The 25,974-nt window shown below is 40.0% G+C and overlaps 1 protein-coding gene across 1 annotated transcript in view; it reads right to left on the bottom strand.

Annotated features, from left to right (window-relative positions):
* Window positions 1-25,974, bottom strand: part of LOC135511071 (glutamate receptor ionotropic, delta-1-like) — a 348,005-nt gene that overhangs the window by 114,502 nt on the left and 207,529 nt on the right. The window lies entirely within an intron of this gene.

Here is a 25,974-nt window from a genome sequence, read left to right as displayed (position 1 = left end):
TAGCACCTGTATCGCATACAGTACATCTTGATGGAAATGTGTTCTATATGCATCAGCCTTTTGTGTACTGAGGCAAATGCCATTACAAAGATAAGACCTCATCCTCCCGTTCCTCTGTCAATCATGATATCAACCTCCATCTATGTTAATGCAGCCTAATTAGATTACTCAGACTCTAATCGACTTCAGTGCCTCTGATCAGAGCTTGACATGCAAGGGCAGTGGAGGCCATGGCATCCTCATTGTGTGTGTGTGTGTGTGTGTGTGTGTGTGTACATATGTGTGTGTGTGTGTGTACATATGTGTGTGTGTGTGTGTGTGTGTGTACATATGTGTGTGCATTTGTGTGTGTTTGTACATATACAGGTGTACATGTGGATGAACTTAAAGGGATAAAAAATCATGAAAATCCTGTCAATTTGGTGAAAGCCAATCAAAAACACACATGCACGCACACATTATGCGCACACACACACACACACACACACACACACACACACACACACACACGCATTATAAATCAGACAGCATACAGCTGCATGAACAAATTCGCTAGAGAGAATAGAGAACTGACAGTGCTAACATACATTGTTGTGTTCATACTGCTCAGGGCTACAATAACAAGAAAACACTTGACCAAACTCATGCAGCAGACCGACATAATGTGCACATCTGCTTTCTTCCTTGTGCTCCTTTGGGCAAAACTGTAGGCCCATGTCTGGCCACAATAAACTCACTCACAATGAACAAATGCACATAACCTGGAGCGTAATTTCTGTTGTACTGTCCAAACTGTACTCTTCAGACTATCGATTTGGTGAAAGCCTATTTTCTCAGTGGGTAAAATAAACAATTTCACCATGATTTAACTTGTGGTCCAACTGTGAAATCAGGAAATCATGTAGGAACTCGCCACTCGCTTTTAAAACAAATACCTCTCCAGATCACCAAATCTGCCAATAGATGGTATGGGCATACTTGTCTTGAACACATCTATCTTCTATATCGTCACGACAAAGTACAGTGCCTTCTGAAAGTGTTCATACCCCTTGACTTATTCCACATTTTGTTGTGTTACAGCCTGAATCCAAAATGGATTACACCCATCTACACACAATAGCCCATAATGACAAAGTGAAAACATGTATTTAAAAATGGTTGCAAATGTATTGAAAATGAAATACCTAATTTACATGAGTATTTACACCCGAGTCAATCACCTTAAGGCGTTGATTACAGCTGCGAGTGTTTCTGGGTGTCTTAAGAGCTTTGCAAACCTGGATTATACAATATTTGCACATTATTCTTTTTTAAATTCTTCAACCTCTGTCAAATTTGTTGTTGATCATTGTTAGACAGCCATTTTCAAGTCTTGCCATAGATTTTCATGCTGATTTAAGTCAAAACTGTAATTAGGCCACTCAGTGTCTTCTTGGTAAACAAGTCCAGTGTATATTTGGCCTTGTGTTTTAGGTTATTGTCTTGCTGAAATATTAATTGGTCTCGCAGTGTCTGCTGGAACGTAGACTGAACCAGGTTTTCCTCTAGGATTTTGCCTGTGCTTAGCTCTTTTTATCAAAAATAAAACCCTAGTCCTTGCCAATGACAGGCATACACATAACATGATACAGCTACCACCATGCTTGAAAATATGAAGAGCGGTACTCAGGGATGTGTTGTACTTGCTCCAAACATAGCTCTTTGTATTCAGGACAAAAAGCTCTTTGTATTCAGGACAAAAAACGGTAACATTTTCTGCTGTTTTATTATTGCAAACACGATCAACGTTTTGGAATATTTTTTATTCTCGACAGGCCTCCGTCTTTTCACTCATTTAGGTTAATATTGTGGAGTAACTACAATGTTGTTGATCAATCCTCAGTTTTCTCCTACCACAACTGTTAAACTCTGTAACTGTTTTAAAGTCACCGTTGGCCTTATGGTGAAATCCTTCAGCGGTTTTGTTCCCCTCCAGCAATGGCTGCCTTTCAGGACATCTACAGCACCCAGTGTCACAAGAAGGCCAAGAAAAACATAAAGGACCTCAGCCACCCAAGCATGAGCCTGTTAATAACTACGTTATCATCCAGAAGACAAGGTCAATACAGGTGCATGAATGCTGGGACTGAGAAGCTTTTTCATTCTCTATCTCAAGGCCGTCAGACTGTTAAATAGCCATCACTAGCCGACCTTCACCCAGTACCCTGCCCTGAACTTAGTCACTGCCACTAGTCAACTACCACCCAGTTACTCAACCCTGCACCTTAGAGGCTGCTGCCCTATGTACATAGACATGTACAAAGGTCACTTTAATAATGGAACACTGGCCACTTTAATAATGTTTTACACATGTAATATGTATATGTATATATATATATATATTGTATTCTAGTCAAAGGTCTGAATACTTATGTAAATAAGGTATTTCTGTTGAGTTTTTTATTAAAGTGTGAAGTATTGTGTTTCGACTGATGAGGAAAAAAACAACTTAATTCGTTTTAGAATAAGACTGTAATGTTTAAAAAGAGGTGTGAATACATTTCCGAATGCACTGTATATACAAAAGTATGTGGACACCCCATCTAATTAGTGGATTCGGCTATTTCAGTGACACCCGTTGCTGACAGGTGTGTAAAATCGAGCACACAGCCATGCAATCTCCATAGACAAACATTGGCAGTAGAATGGCCTTACTGAAGAACTCAGTGACTTTCAACGTGGCACCGTCATAGGATGCCACCTTTTCAACAAGTTCAGTTGGTCAAATTTCTGCCCTGCTAGAGCTGCCCCGGTCAACTGTAAGTGCTGTTATTATGAAGTCGAAACGGCACAGCTGTGAATTGGTAGGCCAGACAAGCTCACAGAACAGGACCGCCGAGTGCTGAAGCGCATAGCGCATAAAAATCATCTGTCCTCTGTTGCAACACTCACTACAGAGTTCCAAACTGCCTCTGGAAGCAACGTCAGCACAATAACTGTTCATCGGGAGCTTCATGAAATGGGTTTCCATAGTCGAGCAGCTGCACACAAGCCTAAGATCAGCATGTGCAATGCTCACCGCCAGCTGACTCTGGAGCAGCGGAACTGCGTCCTCTGGAGTGATGAATCACACTTCACCATCTGGAAGTCCGACGGGTGAATCTGGGTTTGGCGGATGCCAGGAGAGAGAACGCTTCCTGCCCGAATGCAGAGTGTAATGTTTGGTGGAGTAATAATGGTCTGGGGCTGTTTTTCATGGTTTGGGCAAAGCCCCTTAATTCCAGTGAATGGAAATCTTAACTCTACAGCATACAATGACATTCTAGACGATTCTGTGCTTCCAACTTTGTGGCAACAGTTTGGCGAAGGCACTTCACTGTTTCAGCATGACAATGTCTCCATGAACAACGTGAGGATCATAAAGAAATGGTTTGCCTAGATCGGTGTGGAAGAACTTGACTGGCCTGCAGAGAGCCCTGACCTCAACCCCATCAAACACCTTTGGGATGAATTGGAACGCCGACTATGAGCCACGCCTAATCGCCCAACAACAGTGCCTGGGGGGGGCAACTCCATGTTAATGTCCATGTTTTTTTTAATGAGATGTTAGACTGTCACGTTCTGACCTTTATTTCCTTTGTTTTATCATTATTTAGTATGGTCAGGGTGTGAGTTGGGGTGGGGAGTCTATATTTGTTTTTCTATGTTTTTGGGATTTCTATGTTTTGGCCTATTATGGTTCTCAATCAGAGGCAGGTGTCATTAGTTGTCTCTGATTGAGAATCATATTTAGGTAGCCTGGGTTTTGCTGTTTGTTTGTGGGTGATTGTCTATGTTAGTTGCTTGTGTCAGCACAGTTCTCATTATAGCTTCATGGTCTTTATTCGTTTCTTGTTTTGCATAGTTTGTATTCAGTGTTTTCTTTAATTTAAAAAATCATCATGAACATATACCACTCTGCGCTTTGGTCCGCTTAATACGACGATCATGACATAGACGAGCAGGTGTCGACACACATACACTAATTTACCAAAAGTATATGTGACCAATACATTTTATTTAGTTAGGAAGGAAGGATGTCTGTATATTTGTAGTGACTGTGTGTATTAATACAGCATCCAAAGTGTAAGGAATGACTTCACCATGCTCATATGCATATTCAGTGTCTTTTTAAATTATTTTTATTTGAACCCATCCACCAATAGGTCTTTGTGAGGCATTGGAAAACCTCCCTGGTCGACTGAGGGACCTTACAGATCATTGTATGTGTGGGGTACAGAGATGAGGTAGTCATTCAAAAATCATGTTAAACACTATTATTGCACACAGAGTAAGTCCATGTAACTTGTTATGTGACTTGTTAAGCACATTTTTTTTATCCTGAACTTTAGACCTGCCATAACAAAGGGGAAAAGTACTTGTTAATGCAACACATTTTAGCTTTACTTTTTTAATGAATTTGTTAAAAATTCTAAAAGCATAATTCCACTTTGACATTATGGGGTATTGTGTGTAGGCCAGTGACACAAAAACAACATTTAGTGCATTTTAAATTCAGGCTGTAGCACAATTTTTTTTTTGTAAAAAGTCAAAGGGTGGGAATACTTTCTGAAGGCACTTCATACAAAACTGTATACAAAACATTAAGAACATCTGCTCTTTCCATAGTTAGACTTCTTTTAAAGATATCGAGCCCAAAAATGGTTACTGTTGTTTTATACCACTACATTTAGTGAAAAATAATCAAATGGATACAATACTTTGAACCGTCTCTGACTTTCTTTATGCATTAAAGGGATACTTCAGGATTTTGGCAATGAGGCACTGTATCTACTTCCCCAGAGTCAGATGAACTCGTGGATAGTTGTTTTAAGTCTCTCTGTTTGTCAGATACCCATAAACTTCTTGTCATTGCCCTAATGCTAACTGGAAGTTGTGCTAGCGCTAGGTAGCAACTACCTTCAAACTGCACGCAGAGACATGCAATTTTAATTCACAAGTTTATCTGACTCGATAAGTCTATAACGGGCCTCATTGCCAAAATCCCAAAGTATCCCTTTAAGGTCAATCTCCTGCAATGTGCGGCAGCTAAATCAATCTCCCACCCAATACCAGTCTAATACCTCCTCCTCTGAGAAGAGAGCAGGCCGTAAAGAGGGCAGTGACAGATGTCCCACTCCACACTCATTATGAATCCCAGGTAATCTCCACACCGCCCAGGGAGGAGCATGACGCATCCAGGGCCAGTTTTGATTCACTACAAAAAATGTGACTTTATTTAGGTATTATACACTGAGTGTACAAAGCATTAGGAATACCTAATATTGGGATACATCCCCTTTTCCCCTCAGAACAGCCTCAATTCTTCAGGGCATAGACTACAAGGTGTCGAAAGCATTCCACAGGGATGCTGGCCCGTGTTGACTCCAATGCTAGTAAGATGACGCCGACAGTCATGGCAACTCTGCACTAGCTCCTAAGCACCTTTGCTGTATTTAGTTTTTTGTGTGTGTATTATTTCAAACATTATAAGCCAAGAATGTTTTTGTGTTATTACATACAGGTGGAAAGAACTTTTGGATATCAGAGCGGGGGTAACTCACCAGAATTACGACCGGGAAAATGACTTTCCCAAATTTGATCCTTTGTTTGAACCCCCAGGGCAATTGAACTTATCCCAGAGAATGAGCCAAGATGCCGCCAGCGGAGAAGAGGTATTCGGAGAGGACTTCTAGTCTGACTCAGGAAGCGGGCACACAATCCATCGCTTCTGAGTATATTACTCGCTAATGTTCAGTCTCTGGACAATAAAGTAGATGAGCTCAGGGCAAGGATCTCCTTCCAGAGTGACATCAGAAACTGTAACATACTCTGTTTCACAGAATCATGGCTCTCACCGGATATACTGCCTCTGTCCATACAGCCAGCTGGGTCCTCAGTAAATCACGCAGACAGGAATAAAGAACTTGTGTATGTTTCATTATTAACCACTCATGGTGTGATTGTGATAACATACAAAAACTCAAGTCATTTTGTTTGCCCGACCTACAATACCTCACAATCAGATGCCGACCTTATCACCTCCCAAGATAGTTCTCTCCAGTTATATTCACAGCCGTGTATATTCCCCCTCTAGCCGATACAACTATGGCCCTAAAGGAACTACACTGGTCTTTATGAAAACTGGAAACCGCATATCCTGGGGCCGCATTTACTGTAGCTGGGGATTTAAACAAAGCGAATTTGAGGAAAATTCTACCGAAGTTCTATCAACACATTGACTGTAGTACTCGCACTGGGAAAACACTAGATCACTGCTATTCTCTTTTCTGGGATGCCTACAAGGCCCTCCCCAGCCCTCCTTTCAGCAATCAGATAACGACTCAATTTTGCTCCTCCCTTCTTGTAGGCAGAAACTCAAAAAGGATGTACCAATGTACCAGTATTGTACCAGTATTCAACGCTGGTCTGACCAATCGGAATTCATGCTTCAAGATTGTTTTGATCACACGGACTGGAATATGATCCGCATAGCCTCAGAGAATGACATTGATGTATACACGGACACGATGACACATCAAGATGAGTTCATTAGGAAGTGTATAGGGTATGTTGTTCCCACTGTGACTATTTAAACCTACCCAAACTGGAAACCGTGGATAGATGGTAGCAAACCTCTCCCTCAACCACCACATTTAACCATGGCAAGGTGACTGGGAATATGGTAGAATACAAACAGCGTAGTTATTCCCTCCGTAAGGCAATCAAACAGGTAAAACATCAGTACAGAGACAAAGTGGAGTCACTATTCAATGGCTCAGACATATTATGTATGTGGCAGGGTCTACAGACAATCACGGATTACACCGTGAACACCGATGTCTTTCTCCCAGACAAGCGAAACATCTTCTTCGCCCACTTTGAGGTAAACACAGTGCCATCGATGCAAACCATTTCCATGGACTGTGGGCTCTCGTTCTCCATGGTCGGCGTGACATTTAAACATTTAAGCGTGTTAACGTTTTGCATGTAAGGGGCAGTATTTTCGTTTTTGGCTAAAAAACGTACCATTTGAAACTGCCTATTTCTCAGCCCCAGAAACTAGAATATGCATATAATTGTCAGATTAGGATAGAAAGCACTCTAAAGTTTCCAAAACTGTAAAAATATTTTCTGTGAGTATAACAGAACTGATATTGCAGGCAAAAACCTGAGGAAAATCCAATCAGGAAGTGCCTCTTATTTTGAAACCTCTCTATTCCTATGCATGCCTATCCTCCATTTAAAGGGATATAAACCAGATTCCTTTTTCTATGGCTTCCCTAAGGTGTCAACAGTGTTTAGACATAGTTTTAGGCTTTTATTTTGAAAAATGAGGGTGAAAGATCACATTGTGTAAGTGGATAGGTGGGGGCTCTCAGAGTAAGTTTTGCGCTACCTAGTAAAGCGCCATTGTTTCTCCCGGTGTTATTGAAAAACCTACACACCCAGTTTATATATTATCGAATATATATATTTTAAAAACCACCAGGATTGATTATAACATTTTTTGACATGTTTCTGTGGACATTATGGATATTATTTGGAATTTTCGTCTGTGTTGTCGTGACCGCTCTTTCCTGTGGATTTCTGAACATAACGCGACAAACAAACGGAGGTATTTTGGGTATAAAAATAATCTTTATGGAACAAAATAAATATTTGTTGTGTAACTGGGAGTCTCGTGAGTGAAAACATCCGAAGATCAAAGGTAAAGGATTAATTTGATTGCTTTTCTGATTTTCGTGACCTAGCTACTTAATGCTTAGTGTACATAATGTTTTGTTATGCTATCGATAAACTTATAAAAACGCTTGGATTGCTTTCGCTGTAAAGCATAATTTCAAAATCTGAGACGACACGTGGATTAACAAAAGGCTAAGCTGTGTTTTGCAATATTGCCCTTGTGATTTCATGAATATGAATATTTTTTAGTAATATTATTTGACTGTGGCGCTATGCTAATCAGCGATTGCTGATGAAAATGATCCCGCTAACGGGATGGGTAGCGTCAAAAAGTTTACCCTCGCAAGGCTGCTGGTCCAGACGGCATCACTAGCCGCGTCCTCAGAGCATGCGCAGACCAGCTGGCTGGAGGGTTTATGGACATATTCAATATCTTTCCTTATCCCAGTTTGCTGTCGCCACTTCCTTCAAGATGTCCACCATTGTTCCTGAATATGTTTATATTTGAACCATTCCATTGTAGGTTTTGCTGCCACCACCATGTTTGACAGTGGGTATGGTGTGTTCAGGGTGATGGGCTGTGTTGCTTTTACGCCAAACATAACGTTTTGCATTGTTGCCAAAAAGTTCAATTTTGGTTTCATCTGACCAGAGCACCTTCTTCCACATGTTTGGTGTGTCTGCCAGGTGGCTTGTGGCAAACTTTAAACGACACTTTTTATGGATATCTTTAAGAAATGGCTTTCTTCTTGCCACTCTTCCATAAAGGCCAGATTTGTGCAATATACGACTGATTGTTGTCCTATGGACAGAGTCTCCCACCTCAGCTGTAGATCTCTGCAGTTCATCCAGAGTGATCATGGGCCTCTTGGCTGTATCTCTGATCAGTCTTCTCCTTGTATGAGCTGAAAGTTTAGAGGGACGGCCAGGTCTTGGTAGATTTGCAGTGGTCTGATACTCCTTCCATTTCAATATTATCGCTTGCACAGTGCTCCTTGGGATGTTTAAAGCTTGGGAAATCTTTTTGTATCCAAATCCGGCTTTAAACTTCTTCACAACAGTATCTCAGACCTGCCTGGTGTGTTCCTTGTTCTTCATGATGCTCTCTGCGCTTTTAACGGACCTCTGAGACTATCACAGTGCAGGTGCATTTATACGGAGACTTGATTACACACAGGTGGATTGTATTTATCATCATTAGTCATTTAGGTCAACATTGGATCATTCAGAGATCCTCACTGAACTTCTGGAGAGAGTTTGCTGCACTGAAAGTAAAGGGGCTGAATAATTTTGCACGCCCAATTTTTCAGTTTTGGATTTGTTAAAAAAGTTTGAAATATCCAATAAATGTCGTTCCACTTCATGATTGTGTCCCACTTGTTGTTGATTCTTCACAAAAAAATACAGTTTTATATCTTTATGTTTGAAGCCTGAAATGTGGCAAAAGGTCGCAAAGTTCAAGGGGGCCGAATACTTTCGCAAGGCACTGTAAATATTTTATCTTGCCCATTTGCCCTCTGAATGGCACACATGCACAATTCATATCTCAATTGTCTCAAGGTTTAAAAATCATTATTTAATCTGTCTGCTCCCCTTCATCTCCACTGATTGAAGTGGATTTAACAGGTGACATCAATAAGGGGTCATAGATTTCACCAGGATTCACCTGGTCAGTCTATGTCATGGAAAGAGCACAGGTTTCTGATGTTTTGTACTCTCAGTGTATATGCACATTTCAATAGCCTTTCTCAATATTTAAATGTTTTCACTTTATTGTTTTCAATGTTCAATGTAGTTAGTTTTAAAAGATGCCTGCAGTTTTTGCTACTTTTCTCTTCTTCTTGGTCAGTTGATGTCATTTATTGAGAAGATATTTGTTTTCACATGGCATCACAGGTTTGTTGCTGATCAAGACAGGGATAGAAACCAGCAAAGGGTTCAGTCAAGAGGGACTGAGGAGAGAAACAGTTGATAACAAAAGTGACCTGATTTGACTTCCACTGAAAACACCACAATGGTTTCTATTATCCTGCATTCAACCCAAAAATGACATTCTTGCCTCTCGAAAGAGTCACAGCACAGATCCAGTACAACACGTCTTCTAAACTGTCTCTTGGTTGTGGTCAAAAGTCTAATGTAAACACACTACTATGTCACTTCACTGCAAGACGGCAAGCAGAGTAGAGGAGAGGGTAGAATGAATGATTCACTTCGTTTTGCTGTTCTCTGTCTGCTTTGGTGACTGCAGAAGGCGTGATCCGTAAATGCAAACTGAAGGAAGTTAGTTTTTCGGTTGAAGCGTTACGTTTTTCTCTTTACTCCTCAAAATTGACTCTTTGTGGGCTTTTCAAAGTAAAGAATAGCAGAAACATCCGTGTACTCTGTTGATGATTCATGGTCCAAGAACAGGGATGAAAGTTGCAGGGATAGGACAGTATTTGCCAGACAGAAGGTATTTATATAAAACTTGTGTACTTCACTGTGTCCTTATTTCAACTACTGCACGTCCCTACAATGCTACCAATCTGGAGAGATGCAGGTTACTTCCCAAATAAAAAGCAGCATCTTTCTCCAAATGACAACTGTTGGAGATGTTTATACAACACATACATACATGGGATTACAATCTACTTTGCATGAACATGCAAGAAAATATAATTTTCAAATTGTAATAATCTGGGTGGGACACTAGTCCTCTAGCACTTGTAGGCAAACAATGTGGAAACTATCGCTAACTATCGCTAACACATTTTCATGTGAATATTCTAAAATCTGCATTAAAAAAATATGCACATATTCACATCAGAGATGTTTCCATCAAATTAACTTGTTGAGGATAGAAAGCATTTTCATCTCTAATGATGGTTTTCCCATGAAAAAAGTTTGACTTATATAGTGAGTGTGCCCACTCTGGTATCGTCATGTAGCCAACAGCTCACAGATACAGTGCTTGTAGGCCTATAAATCTAATATAATCAATATTTATTTGTCCAATGTGCCGAATACAACAGGTGTACTAGACATTACTGTGAAATGCTTACTTATAATCCCTTAACCAACAATGCAGTTAAGAAAATTAGAGGTAATCAAATATTTACTACATAAACGATAGTTTAAAAAAAAGTAACACAATAAAATAACAACAACGAGGCTATATACAAGGGGTACTGGTACTGAGTCAATGTGCGGGGGTACAGGTTAGTTGAGGTAATTGAGGTAATATGTACATGTATGTAGGGGGAAAGTTACTATGCATAGATAATAAACAACAAGTAGGAGGGTATAGCCTACATGATGAGATTATTAGGGACAAAAGTATTTATTATTTATATTTGTCCAGCGGCAGCCAAGCATCGATGATCATGTCACCAGAATAAAACCCTCAATATTAATTGGAAAGGAGCATCACCTTGCACTTTCACCACCCTGTAAAGTTCATCATCATTTATTGAATCTGTAGCTGTAACGGATTTCCTCTTCCTCTTCTGAGGAGGAGTAGCAAAGGATCTAACCAATACGCAGCGTGGTAAGTGTCCATGATACTTTAATAATCACTGAACACGACAAAATACAAAAATAAAAAAGTGAATGAAAACGAAAACCCGAAACAGTCTTGAATGGTGACACAAACAACAAAACAGGAAACAATCACCCACCAAACACAGGTGGGAAAAGGCTACCTAAGTATGATTCTCAATCAGAGACAACTAACGACACCTGCCTCTGATTGAGAACCATACCAGGCCAAACACAAAACACAACATAGAAAAACAAACATAGACAACCCACCCAACTCACGCCCTGACCATACTAAAACAAAGACATAACAAAAGAACTAGCATAATAAACTGCATGCTTTCCCGATGAGTCCTAGTGGGTGGACCACACAACATGTCTTCTCATGAGTCCAAGTTTACTTCGATATAATGGTTATTATATCAATATTTCTGCCAACATTTCTCACATAATGAATTTTACAGACACAAAAAGATCCCACCTTGTCTATCTTATTTTGTTTTGTCAACATTTGGAAAGATTACAGACAAATTAGCTTTTTCCATCAGGCCTGTCATGACATTTTTTATGTACTTTACTTGCATAAATAGTTTGGAAACCTGGTTAGTAACACACATCATTTAACACTGTCTGAGTTTACCCCATAGAACACAAAACCAGCTGCTTTTACAGAGATAAAAACAAACAGCCAAACAGTCAGTGTGACAACATGACTGTAGCAACTCTATAGTCTAAACACAACATCCACTGATCGTATCCATCTAAGGACAAACTCCCATTCTAGTCCATTTCAGCACTTCTGCAGAGATTCACTGCTACCATAACAGATTCAAAGCTGAGATAGCCTAAATCCCCACTTCACTAGCTATCGATGCTCCATTAATGCCTACATTCCAACAGAATAAGGACATGAGAGCTATACCAAATGTAATGGAGCTATGGGCTATGGACCAAAGTTTGATATCAAACGTATGTTTGGAATAGTGTTCATGTTTTTTCTGACTGCTTGACACAACTTTGGCCTGTTCAGGTTAGGCCAAGTCTTGGCACTATGATTTACACAATGTTAGAAAAGGAGCATGACATTATATACCACAGCTTAGTACTTAAATCTTAATAACGAATTAGCCTACACATCAGAGGAGGCTGGTGTGAGGAGCTATAGGAGGACGGGCTCATTTTAATTGCTGGAATGGAATAAATACAATGAATAAATACAATTTCCTCAATGAAGTATCCACAGATGTAGGCTCTTTGACCTATAATGTCATGACTAAATAATCCTGCAGCAACAGGATTTGAACGTAGTCCATAATGTTGCATGATCGGAGGTTAGGCTATTAACTGGCCAAAAGTAGGCTACATGAAAAGTGCAGTACTGTTAATATAACCAAGTTTTACTGTGGGTTTTCAGTGAACTTATGTAAATCACAAAGCTCATCGTTGAGAGGAGGGGTGTTGTGGGATTAATCATGATGGGTTTTCAGAAGATAGGCAGGAACTCTGCTGTCCTAATGTCAGGGGGAAGCTCGTTCTACCATTGGGGTGCCAGGAGGGAGGAGAGATTTGACTGGGATGAGCGGGTACTGACCCCCATATGGTCAAGAACCAGAGGTGTCCGAAAAGAGTGTTGGGGTGTAGGGTTTGAGCATAGCCTGAAGGTAGGGAGGGCGAAGCCCCACTACAACGCGTAACACTTTAACTCGAACATCGCAGCAACAGCTAACTCCTTACTCCACTCTTCTTTCGCTTTCATCAGCATTAGGCTATAACACATTGAGTCTGTTATTAAAGAATGTGAAGCAGTATTGTCTATGTTTACTAATGCCTGATTGGATTCATGAGTCTGTTATTAAAGAATGTGAAACAATGTGTATATTTACTGCTTTCTATTCAATCATGTATGGTTATAAATATTGTTTTTATTTTCATTCATAAGGTCAGAACATTGTATATATAGCCTACAGAAATAAAATTAATTGTGTTCATATGGGCAGAATATTGTAGCCTAGACCTATATATATTTGTTCATATGAGCAGAATATTGTAGCCTAGACCTATATATATTTGTTCATATGAGCAGAATATTGTAGCCTAGACCTATATATATTTGTTCATATGAGCAGAATATTGTAGCCTAGACCTATATATATTTGTTCATATGAGTAGAATATTGTAGCCTAGACCTATATATATTTGTTCATATGAGTAGAATATTGTAGCCTAGACCTATATATATTTGTTCATATGAGCAGAATATTGTATATACATCTGTTTATATGGTTATGTTAAAGCTGAAGGCTATGTATTTTAGTTGTATCTATTTTTAACACCATCCATTAACACCAACCATTCACTATAAACAATTTATTTATGAATAAATAAGCTTGTTTGATGGGGCAAAAATAATTAAGCCTAAAACATTTATTTAAAATAACCCCCCCCCCCCCCACCCCAAAAAAAATCAACATTCCAATGTTCAATATCTCATGCATATTTTTTGATTGAAAATGGGAACAATGGGAGATGGACAAATACTGATTTCAAAACAAAATGGATTACATTCTAATTCATATTATCAAGACATGACGTAAGTATCAAAATAGTTTTAAAAGATGCCCTTGCCTTAAAGTTGAACCTCGGATAGATCTTTAGTATAATAGCCTATACAGTCAACACAAAATATGGTATTCTGTTCTTTTGAAATAGAACAGAAATAGAACAGAAATAGAACACAATGACACTAAATTAAACATAGGCCAAATGGATTTTATGATATTGTCCTATATTACATTTAGTTATTAGACTCTTAAAATGTGAAGGAAAAGACAGACATTTTATAGAATAATTTGATTTCTGTGGTCCAAATGTCATAATCATTTTTGTTTTCAGACGTTTTCCTTTGGTAGGCCTACCCATGTGTCCCTCCTTACTCGGAAAGCATGCTCATACCAAAGCTGAGAATTGTGACTTGATTGAATTGGAATTATGTGAATAGTGATGATGACGGTGAGAGCCCAGTATAGCCTTACCCTTTAATCATAGGCTATTGTTACTTTGTGTCTCTAAAGTTACAATGTTTCAATTTCTATAGTCATGTGACAAAGAATCTGTTTTAACTGAAACGCCTGCATGTTATATTTTCATAACTGATCAAAATTCGGTATGCTGTCGCCTATAGATCAGGGCTCTCCAACCTTGTTCCTGGAGAGCTACAGTCCTGTATGCTTTCACTCCAACCCTAATCTAGCACACCTGTTTCTAATAATTAGCTGGTTGATAAGCTGAATCAAGTTAGTTACAACTGGGGTTGAAGTGAACACCTACAGGATAGGAGCTCTCCAGGATTAGGGTTGGAGAGCCCTGCTATAGATATTCTGCCCATATTAACACATTTTAGGTCATATAAAGAACAGCTGTGCATGATTTAATGAAAAGCAGCAAACAGAGACACACCATTGTTTCACATTCTTTAATAAAATACATATCTCAATGAAGTTGATTGCGCGAGAGGGTCTGTGCACTGCATAGTACCTTCCACAAAAAGGTTTGTTAGACAAAAAGACGCATAAGCTAGGAAGTGCAGTTCCCCTTGCTGCTCTGTAGGCAAGCACCGTGGTCTTGAAGTGGCAGCAATTTTTTTGACAGAACATCATTGGAAATACAGAAGACAAGTGTGCTTTGAGGAAATATATACAGACAAATCGTTATCAGTTCTGCACAAACACAACTCACATCACTGTTAGTTCCACCATTGCATCAAATCAAATGGTATTGGTCACATACACATATTTAGCAGATGTTATTGCGGGTGTAGCAAAATGCTTGTGTTAATAGCTCCAACAGTGCAGTAGTATCTAAAAACAATCCACAACAATACACAAATATAAAAGTGAAAGAATGAAATTAAGAAATATATAAATATTAGATTGAGCAATGTTGGAGTGGCATTGACTAAAATACAGGAGAATATAATACAGTAAATACATATGAGATGAGTAAAGCAGTATGTAAACATTATTTAAACATGAAAGTGACTAGTGTTATTAAAGTGACTAGTGCTCCATTATTAAAGTGACAAGTGATTCCAAGTCTATGTATATAAGGCAGCAGCCGCTAAAGTACAGGGTTGCATAACTGTGAGGAAGCCGGCTAGTGATGGCAAAGTCATTAAAAGCATTAACTTTCATATAATTAAGTACATTTCGTGCATTCGGAAAGGTTTCAGACTCCTTGACTTTTTCTACATTTTGTTATATTACAGCCTTATTTTAAAATGGATTAAATTGTATTTCCCCCTCATCAATCTACACACAATACCCCATAATGACGAAACAAAAACAGGTTTTTCGAAATGTTTGCATATTTATTTATTTATTTTAAATACTGAAATATCAAGTTTACATAAATATTCAGACTTTTACTCAATACTTTGGTGAAGTACCTTTGGCAGTGATTACATCCTCGAGTCTTCTTGGGTATGATGATACAAGCTTGGCACACCTGTATTTGGGGAGTTTCTCCCATTCTTCTCTGCAGATCCTCTCAAGCTCTATCAGGTTGGACGGGCCAAAGAGTTCAATCTTGGTTTCATCAGACCAGAGAATCTTGTTTATCATGGTCTGAGAGTCCTTTAAGTGCATTTTGGCAAACTCTCATGTACCTTTTAATGAGGAGTGGCTTTTGTCTGGCCACTACCATAAAGGCCCGATTGGTGGAGTGCTGCAGAGATGGATGTCCTGGAAGGTTCTTCCATATTCACAGTGGAACTGTGGAGCTCTGTCAGAGTGAACATTGGGTTCTTGGTCACCTCCCTGACCAAGGCCTTTCTCCTCATTTTGGCCGGGCGGCCAGTTCTAGGAAGAGTCTTGATATTTCCAAACTTCTTCCAATTAAAAATGATGGAGGCCACTGTGTTCTTGTGGACCTTCAATGCTGCAGAAATGTTTTTGTACCCTTCGTCAGATTTGTGCCTCGACACAATCATGTCTCAGAGCTTTATGGACAATTCCTTTGACCTTATGTCTTAGTTTTTGCTTTGACATGAACGGTCAACTTTTGGACCGTATATAGACAGGTGTGTGCCTTTCCAAATAATTGGTTGCAGTCAAAACATTGAGTGTAATTGTTAGGGTTAACATAGCAGTGCTGTCACATACACTATGTTAACGCTACAATAGGTTATCTGTCTTATATTTATATCTACATCCTATATAGAAGCACCCTGCTACAGCTATAGTTCCCTCAACCCCCTCCACATATTTCATTGTCCTCAGTAATACTCTTCAGGTATTAATGTGCTGCTTTGCTGCTTTTGTGAAAGGACTTATAGAGCATCAATGGCCTGCTGCTTACTCCTCAGACTATAGATAGACAGGAGGCAGAAGAAGTGGAGAGGTGTTTAGACACGATCACACTCAGAGAACATTATATGTTCTTAAATCACTTGTCTTCTTTCCAGCGTGAGCAGCAATCTGAAGTAACTTGATAGGTGAAATAAATGTGTTGGAAACCTAGGTCTTTCAACCATCTGTGCTCATCAGTGGAGGCTCCTCAGAGGAGAAAGCAGAGGACCATCTAACTTTGTGAATTTCAGAAAAATACAAATATCCTTTTTAGTTAAAACTATAGTAAATATATTCACGTCACCAAATAACTGATTAAAATACACTGTTTTGCAATGAACGTCTACAGAAGCCTCAACAATACCTTCTAGGGTAGCACCAGGGTTTAGCCGGAGGACAGCAATTTTCCATCCTCCTCTGGGTACATTGACTTCTATACAAAACCGAGGAGGATCATGGTTTTCATCCCCTTCCATAGACTTCCGCAATAATTAAGACGACTTGAGAACGTCCTCCAACCTATCAGAGCTCTTGCAATATGAACTAACATATGCTCAATCCAATCAAATAATCAGATAATGAATGTAGTACTAAACACATAAGCTACAGCTCGCTTGCACTACAGTGCATAAAGTGTGGTGAGTAGTTGAGTCAAAGAGAGAAAAACAATAGTTGAACACTTTTTTAAATATACATTTCTTCAAAAATTAAGGAGAAGCAGCAGAGAGAAAGAGAGAGAGAGAGAGCGAGAGAGAGACATTTCATTGTATATGTTTTCTTCTTAATTTACCTTTCACTTACTTAGCTAATGCATCTAATTTAGCCTACTCAACAACCTGACTCAAACAGAGCTATTTATGTTAGCTAGCTGGCTAAGGCTATCCAACACTGCAACTCTTCCAAGTCAAGGTAAGCTTTTGGTTTTATTAATTTATTGCCACCAGGGCCTGCCAGTGTAACTGCTAACCTGCTTGATCTAGACTGTACTGCGTGATTGTTCGCATCTTTTGGACTGTGGGTTTAGTAATGCATTCTAGTTTTTTGACTAAAACGTTAATATGCTGACAATGTGTAGCGGTTAGCTTTTATGGTATTACGTTTTTGCACCTCTTCACAGACAGCTGTTGTGTTGTACACTGATGTCCACAAGTGAAGGGAAAAGGTGAGTGGAGAAGAGCACACAGATGCGAGAAGGAATTATACAATGAGCAAAGTGATAATGCTGTATGTGGCTGCTATGAAAGTGAACTGTGTACACATCTAGTAGCCCAAACTTATCGATGTTACATTGAGCTGGGTGAATGGAATATGAATGACCATCATGCAATATGCTGTAATAGAAATAAGGCCCTGCTCATAAAAAATGTATAGTCCTCCCTAATCTTGAACGGAACTGACCGTCACTGATGCTCAGGCAGGGTGGGTGACCAGTAAAGCAAGCAGGTCAACGCAATCAGGATACAGTTCTAAAGTGGCTATCACACTTGCGGAACTAGCAGAACTGTCAACCACAATTCCCTGTGATATCCAATAAACAAGAGATTCCCAAACTTTTTATAGTCCCGTACTCCTTCAAACATTTGACCTCCAGCTGCGTACAATTTTGCCATAATTGTAAGCCTGCCACAAACACAATATATATTTATTAAACATCAAATCGAATCAAATTTGATTTGTCACATACACATGGTTAGCAGATGTTAATGCGAGTGTAGCGAACTGCTTGCGCTTCTAGTTCCGACCGTGCAGTAATATCTAGCAAGTAATCTTACCTAACAATTTCACAACAACTACCTTATACACACAAGTGTAAAGGAATGAATAAGAATATGTACATAAAAATATATGAATGAACGATGGTCGAACGGCATAGGCAAGATGCAGTAGATGGTATAGAGTACAGTGTATAGATATGAGATGAGTAATGTAGGGTATTAAACATTATATAAAGTGGCATTGTTTAAAGTGGCAAGTGATACATTTATTACATCAATTTTTTCATTATTAAAGTGGCTAGAGATGAGTCAGTATGTTGGCAGTAGCCACTCAATGTTAGTGAAGGCTGTTTAAACCTGTTACAGCTAGTCAGATTTCAAAAAGGCTTAACGGTGAAAGCAGACCATGTCATTATCTGAGGACAGGACCCCATCTTACAAACACATGAAAATCCTATTTCAACTGTGCAGGTGCGACACGAAATTCAGAAATAACGATATAATTCATGCCTTACCTTTGAAGATCTTCTTCTGTTGGCACTCCAAAACGTCCCAGAAACATCACAAATGGTCCTTTTGTTCGATAAATTCCTTTGTTATATCCACAAAATGTCCATTTATTTGGTGCATTTGATTCTGAAAATACACCGGTTCCAACTCGCCCTACAAAGTAGCTAATAAATTACCTGTAAACTTGGTCCAAACATTTCAAACAACTTTCCTAATCCAACTTTTGGTATTTTAAAATGTAAATAATCGATAACGGAATATACTGTGTTCAATAGCGGATAAAATGAAAGTGGAGCGAGTTCCAGGTCACGCGCACCAAACAAAAAAGTACACTTGGCTTGACATTCAGAAAGGAAAGAGCTACTTCTTCATTTCTCAAAGGAAAAACATCAACCAATTTCTAAAGACTCTTGACATCTAGTGGAAGCCATAGGAACTGCAACCAGGTGACTCAAATCTAGTTCCCCATAGAAAACCAATTGAAAACACAATCTCAAAATTCTTTCCCCTGGATGGTTTGTCCTTGGGGTTTCGCCTGCCAACTAAGTTCTGTTATACTCACAGACATGATATTAACAATTTTAGAAACTTCAGAGTGTTTTCAATCTAAATCTACCAATATATGCATATCCTAGCTTCCGGGCCTGTGAAACAGGTAGTTTACTTTGGGCAAGCTTTTCATCCGGAAGTGAAAATACTGCCCCCTAGACCAAAGAGGTTTTAACAGTCTGATGGCCTTGAGTTAGAAGCTTTTTTTCAGTCTCTCGGTCCCCACTTTGATGCACCTTTACTGACCTCGCCTTCTGGATGATAACGGGGTGAACAGGCAGTGGCTTGGGTGGTTGTTGTCCTTGATGATCATTTTGGCCTTCCTGTGACATCGGGTGGTGTAGGTGTCCTGGAGGGCAGGTAATTTGCCCCCGGTGATGCGTTGTGTAGACCTATCTCATAAGAATGAGTGTAAGTTTTTGTCACAACCCGGCTCGTGGGAAGTGGCAAAGAGCTCTTATAGGACCAGGGCACAAATAATAATATTATAATAATCAATGATTTTTCTCTTTATTTAACCATCTTACATATAAAATCTTATTTGTTCATTGAAAATGGTGAATAACCTCACCACAGGTTAATGAGAAGAGTGTGCTTGAAAGGAAGCACATAACTCTGCAATGTTGGATTGTATTGGAGAGAGTCTCTGTCTTAAATAATTTCCACACATAGTCTGTGCCTGTATTTAGTTTTCATGCTAGTGAGGGCAGAGAATCCACTCTCACATAGGTACATGGTTGCAAAAGGCATCAGTGTCTCGATAGCGCGATTTGCCAAGACAGGATACTCTGAGCGCAGCCCAATCCAGAAATCTGACAATGGCTTCTGATTAAATTCTAATTTTATAGAACCGCTTGTTGCATTTTCTATGAGGCTCTCTTGTTCAGTAATTGGTAATTGGAATGGAGGCAGGGCATGAAAGTGATAACGAATCCAGTTGTTTGTGTCATCAGTTTTGGGAAAGTACCTGCGTAATTGAACGCCCAACTCACACAGCTGCTTCATTATATCACATTTGACATTGTCCATAAGCTTGACTTCATTTGCACACAATAAAATCATACAAATCAAATCAAATCAAATTTTATTTGTCACATACACATGGTTAGCAGATGTTAATGCGAGTGTAGCGAAATTCTTGTGCTTCTAGTTCCGACAATGCAGTAATAACCAACAAGTAATCTAACTAACAATTCCAAAACTACTGTCTTATACACACAAGTGTAAGGGGATAAAGAATATGTACATAAAGATATATGAATGAGTGATGGTACAGAGCAGCATAGGCAAGATACAGTAGATGGTATCGAGTACAGTATATACATATGAGATGAGTATGTAAGCAAAGTGGCATAGTTAAAGTGGCTAGTGATACATGTATTACATAAGGATGCAGTAGATGATATAGAGTACAGTATATACGTATACCTATGAGATGGATCATGTAAGGTATGTAAACACTATATTAGGTAGCATTGTTTAAAGTGGCTAGTGATACATTTTACATCATTTCCCATCAATTCCCATTATTAAAGTGGCTGGAGTTGAGTCAGTGTGTTGGCAGCAGCCACTCAATGTTAGTGGTTGCTGTTTAACAGTCTGATGGCCTTGAGATAGAAGCTGTTTTTCAGTCTCTCGGTCCCAGCTTTGATGCACCTGTACTGACCTCGGCTTCTGGATGATAGCGGGGTGAACAGGCAGTGGCTCGGGTGGTTGTTGTCCTTGATGATCTTTATGGCCTTCCTGTAACATCGGGTGGTGTAGGTGTCCTGGAGGGCAGGTAGTTTGCCCCCGGTGATGCGTTGTGCAGACCTCACTACCCTCTGGAGAGCCTTACGGTTGTGGGCGGAGCAGTTGCCGTACCAGGCGTGGATACAGCCCGCCAGGATGCTCTCGATTGTGCATCTGTAGAAGTTTGTGAGTGCTTTTGGTGACAAGCCGAATTTATTCAGCCTCCTGAAAGATGTTTATTTCTGTCGGCGCGATGCGTGGAGAAACCCGCTGGCTGCACCGCTTCCGATAGCGTCTCTCCAGTGAGCCATGTTTCCGTGAAGCAAAGAACGTTACAGTCTCTGATGTCCCTCTGGAATGCTACACTTGCTGGGATTTCATCAACCTTGTTGTCAAGAGACTGGACATTGGCGAGAAGAATGCTAGGGAGTGTTGTCCTTGTTAATGCAGACAGAGAAGAGCTCCAACTTCTTCTGAACACAGCCTCGTGACATATTTGTCTTTGCATTACGTTTTTGGTTAAAAAAAATAGGTCGGCACTGACAGTATTTAGACTGCTCTAACATACCTGTTCTATTTAGATACTACATTTTTTAATTGAGTTAAAGAGTGTAACTCAAGGAATGTGGATGTCAGGGTTGCTGATCTTAATGAGCATAATTAGCTAAGTAGACTGCCTCATCAAAACAGGTCTCCTTATTCATTATTTAACACTAATGGGGCCTGGATAAACTCAGAATTAACATGTTGGCTAGTCATACTTCTTGTGTACTCTTATCCCTGATTATTTGCATATTATTCAGCCAAAATGCCATGACTACCTCTTGAGTTGTTTATTTTTACGTTTATTTAACTAGGCAACTCAGTTAAGAACAAATTCTTATTTTCGATGACGGCCTAGGAACAGTGGGTTAACTGCCTGTTCAGGGGCAGAACGACAGATTTGTACCTTGTCAGCTCTGGGGTTTGAACTCGCAAACTTCTGGTTACTAGTCCAACGCTCTGCCACCCCGTTGTGTTATAACAGGGAAACGAATACACAATCATCTGTATGAAAGGTGTCTACTGAAAGTGTGTGAAGCATGAGTCCATGATAAAGTATCCCTACCACAGGTAGCAGTCTAGTGTCAAACAGCTATGCATGTGTGTACAACTTCTGTACAACAGTTAGTGCCCTCAGCGATTCATTGTTCATTCTAATGCTTGCCGTGTTCTAAAAGTGGGTAAAAAAAGTTCTAGCCTAAAGGGAGTTATAGGTGAGATTTATGAAATAGAAATAAGGATATGAGAAAACAGAAATGCGCTCTGATGTCATAATGTCATCATGCAGATAATGAAGACGAGCTTGTCCAAGTACAGTGTCAAGAGTGCAATCGGTTGCTCTTTTCCCTGTGGCCATAGGATGAAATGCACAAACAATCAAGGTTTCAACTAGCCTAGGCAGCCGATAGTGGGCGCTAGATCGGCACTATCATCAGGGATTGATGTGCTCAGCTAGTAATGCATTCGTACTCTTCGTGGACCGGCTTGTACATAAAGAATGTCAGCTCCGTGTGTATAGGTGGCAGGGAAGTCAGGCGCAGGAGAGTCAAAATAGAGTGTAAATGGAGTCTTTTAATAAAAGTCCACAGAACATGCTCCATAACACTAAACAGCACAGACATGAAATAACATGGGTACGAGGACCCGTCGCACACCAACACAACAAATAAACAACACTGACAATAAAACAATCTCTGACAAAGACATGAGGGGAAACAGAGGGTTAAATAAACAACAGGTAATGAATGGGATTGAAAACAGGTGTGTGGGGAGACAAGACAAAACCAATGGAAAATGAAAAATGGATCGATGATGGCTAGAAGACCGGCAACGTCGAACGCCGAGCACCGCCCGAACAAGGAGAGGCAACGACTTCGGCAGGTCGTAACAAAGAATCCTCCATTCAGGCTGCAAAGGCATCATTTCCCTCCTTAACTAGCTTTAATGGCGGGAAGTAAAAAAAACTGGAAAGTAGCAAATGCACACATGAAAAACGTACATTCCATCTAACCCAATCAGCGTGCAGTGCATAAAAACATAAATGAAATGACATTTGGGCAATCAACATGAATGTGATGCTGTAAACGTTGATCCCCTCTACGAGTCAGTATTTGGCTTTGAAAATGTTATGAATCACTAAACACTGGTCTTCGTAACTCGTTGTGGAGGTCTCTGATATATTATTTACCTATGCTGTGATATGAGGAGATGTACTATTGATATTATGCTGATAACACCATGAGAGCCTGTAGTGATGATCGTTTATGAAGTGATTTCATTGGAACGATTTACAGATGTTGACAGGGAGTAATATCTAAACTATGCTTCAATAGCACCTAAAACTACTTAATAATGAAACTGTAATTAAAGGCATTGGAGCAGAAATTCTGAGCTCAAAAATATTTTCATCCTGGCAGTTCAGTTCAGTTCATTGTAAACAGAGCATACTAATGAGTGCAATTGGAATCAATGGCTCCAGAAACTACCTTCAACTTCTTTCAAAATGCACACAGAGACATAAAAATGGTATCCGTGAATTAACCTGACCCTGTGTAAGGACACCGAAAAAAATATAAAGAGAACATGTTTAATTTTTACTAGGCAAGTCAGTTAAGAACAAATTCTTATTTTACAATGATGGCCTACCCCAGCCAAACACTGCCTTAACCCAGACAATTGTGCAACACCCTATGGGACTCTCAATCATGGTGGGTTGTGACACAGCCTGGGATCCTACCAGGGTCTGTAGTAATGCCGCTAGCACTGATATGCAGTGCCTTAGACTGCTGCACCAATCGGGAGCATTTTACAACACATGTAAAGTGTTGGTCCCATGTTTCATGAGTTGAAATAAAAGATCCCAGTGCCCCCAAATATTTTTACATCCCTGTTCGTGAGCATTTATCTTTTGCCAAGATAATCCATCCACCTGACAGATGTGGCATGTCACAAAGCTGATTAAACAGCATGATCATTGGACAGGTGCACCTTGTGCTGGGGACAATAAAAGGCCACTCTTAAATGTGCAGTTTTGCCACACAAGACAATGCCACAGATGTCTCAAGTTTTGAGAGAGCGTAAAATTGGGATGATAACAGCAGATATGTCCACAAGAGCTGTTGCCATAAACAGCCTCCAACATGTTTTGGAGAATTTAGCAGTACGTCGAACCGACGTCACAACTGCAGATCACGTGTAAGCATGCCAGCCCAGGACCTCCACATTCGGCTTCTTCACCTGCAGAATCATCTGAGACCAACCACCCGAGCAGCTGATAAAACTGTGGGTTTGTGCAACTGAAACATTTCTGCACAAACTGTAGGAAACTGTCTCAGGGAAGCTCAGCTGTGTGCTCGTTGTCCTCACCAGGGTCTTGACCATACTGCAATTTGGCATCGAAACCCACTTCAGTGGGCATATTGCTCCCCGATGTTGCTCCCCATATTGCTCCCCATATTGCTCCTCGATGGCCACAGGCATGCTTGAGAAGTGTGCTCTTCACATTTTAAACTATACCGGGCAGATGTGTAAGGCATACAGTGTGTATGGCGTCATATGACAAGCAGTTTGCTGGGTGCTCCATGGTGGCGGTTGGGTTATGGTATGGGCAGGCATAATCTACGGACAACAAACACAATTGCATTTTATCGATGGCAATTTGAATACACAGTGATAGCGTGAAGAGATCCTGAGGCCCATTGTCGTGCCATCACCTCGTTTCAGCATAATAATGCACAGCTCCATGTTGCAAGGATCTGTACACAATTTCTGGAAGCTGAAAATGTGCCAGTTCTCTCATGGCTGCATACTCACCAGACATATCACCAATTGAGAATGTTTGGGATGCTCTGGATGGATGTGTACGACAGCTTGTTCCAGTTCCCGCCAATATCCAGCAACTTGGCACAGCCATTGAAGAGGAGTGACAGGCCACAATCAACAGTCTGATTAAATCAAATCAAATCAATGTTTATTTGTCACGAGCACTGAATACAACAGCTGTAGACCTTACAGTGAAATGCTTACTTACAGGCTCTAACCAGTGCAATTGGTCTGTAGTCATTTAGGCAGGTTGCCTTTGTGTTCTCGGGCATAGGGACTATGGTCCCTGTTTGTGGAGAACATGTGATCTAGAATTCTTTTCCCTCTGGTTGCACATTTAACATGTTGATAGTAATTTGGTAGAACTGATTTAATTTTCCCTGCATTAACGTCTCCGGCCACTAGGAGCACCACCTCTGGGTGAGTGGTTTCCTGTTTGCTTATTTCCTTATACAGCTGACTGAGTGCGGTCTTAGTGCCAGCATCTGTCTGTGGTTTTAAATAAACAGCCACGAAAAGTAGAGCTGAAAACTCTCTAGGCAAGTAGTGTTGCCTGCAATTTATCACAATATACTCTACTTCAAGCGAGCAAAATCTAGAGACCTCCATAGATTTCGTGCACCAGTCGTCGTTTACAAATATGCACAGACCACCCCCCCTCGTCTTACCGGAGTGTGCTGTTCTATCTTGCCAGTGCAGCGTATATCCCGCTAGCTGAATATGTGAATGAGATGTGTCGCACTGGATGAGGTAAATGGTAGTCACACCAGATACTGACTGGTTTTCTGATCCACGCCCCTACCATAAGATGCATATCTGTATTCCCAGTCATGTGAAATCCATAGATTAATTTCATTAATTTAAATTGACTGATTTCCTTATATGAACTGTAACCTAGTAAAATATTTGAAATTGTTGCATGTTGCATTTTTATTTTTGTTCAGTGTAAATAATGTCGCACTATGCCTTTAAACATTTATCAGCTATGTGCATTGTCCAAAAGAACAATATAGTTTAAGGGAGAAAAAAATATTCTATTG

This window comes from Oncorhynchus masou, chromosome 23 (genome assembly GCF_036934945.1).
Source record: "Oncorhynchus masou masou isolate Uvic2021 chromosome 23, UVic_Omas_1.1, whole genome shotgun sequence".
Taxonomy (NCBI): domain Eukaryota; kingdom Metazoa; phylum Chordata; class Actinopteri; order Salmoniformes; family Salmonidae; genus Oncorhynchus; species Oncorhynchus masou.
The sequence above is the reverse complement of the archived record's forward strand: the minus strand, read 5'-3'. Positions and strand labels throughout refer to the sequence as shown.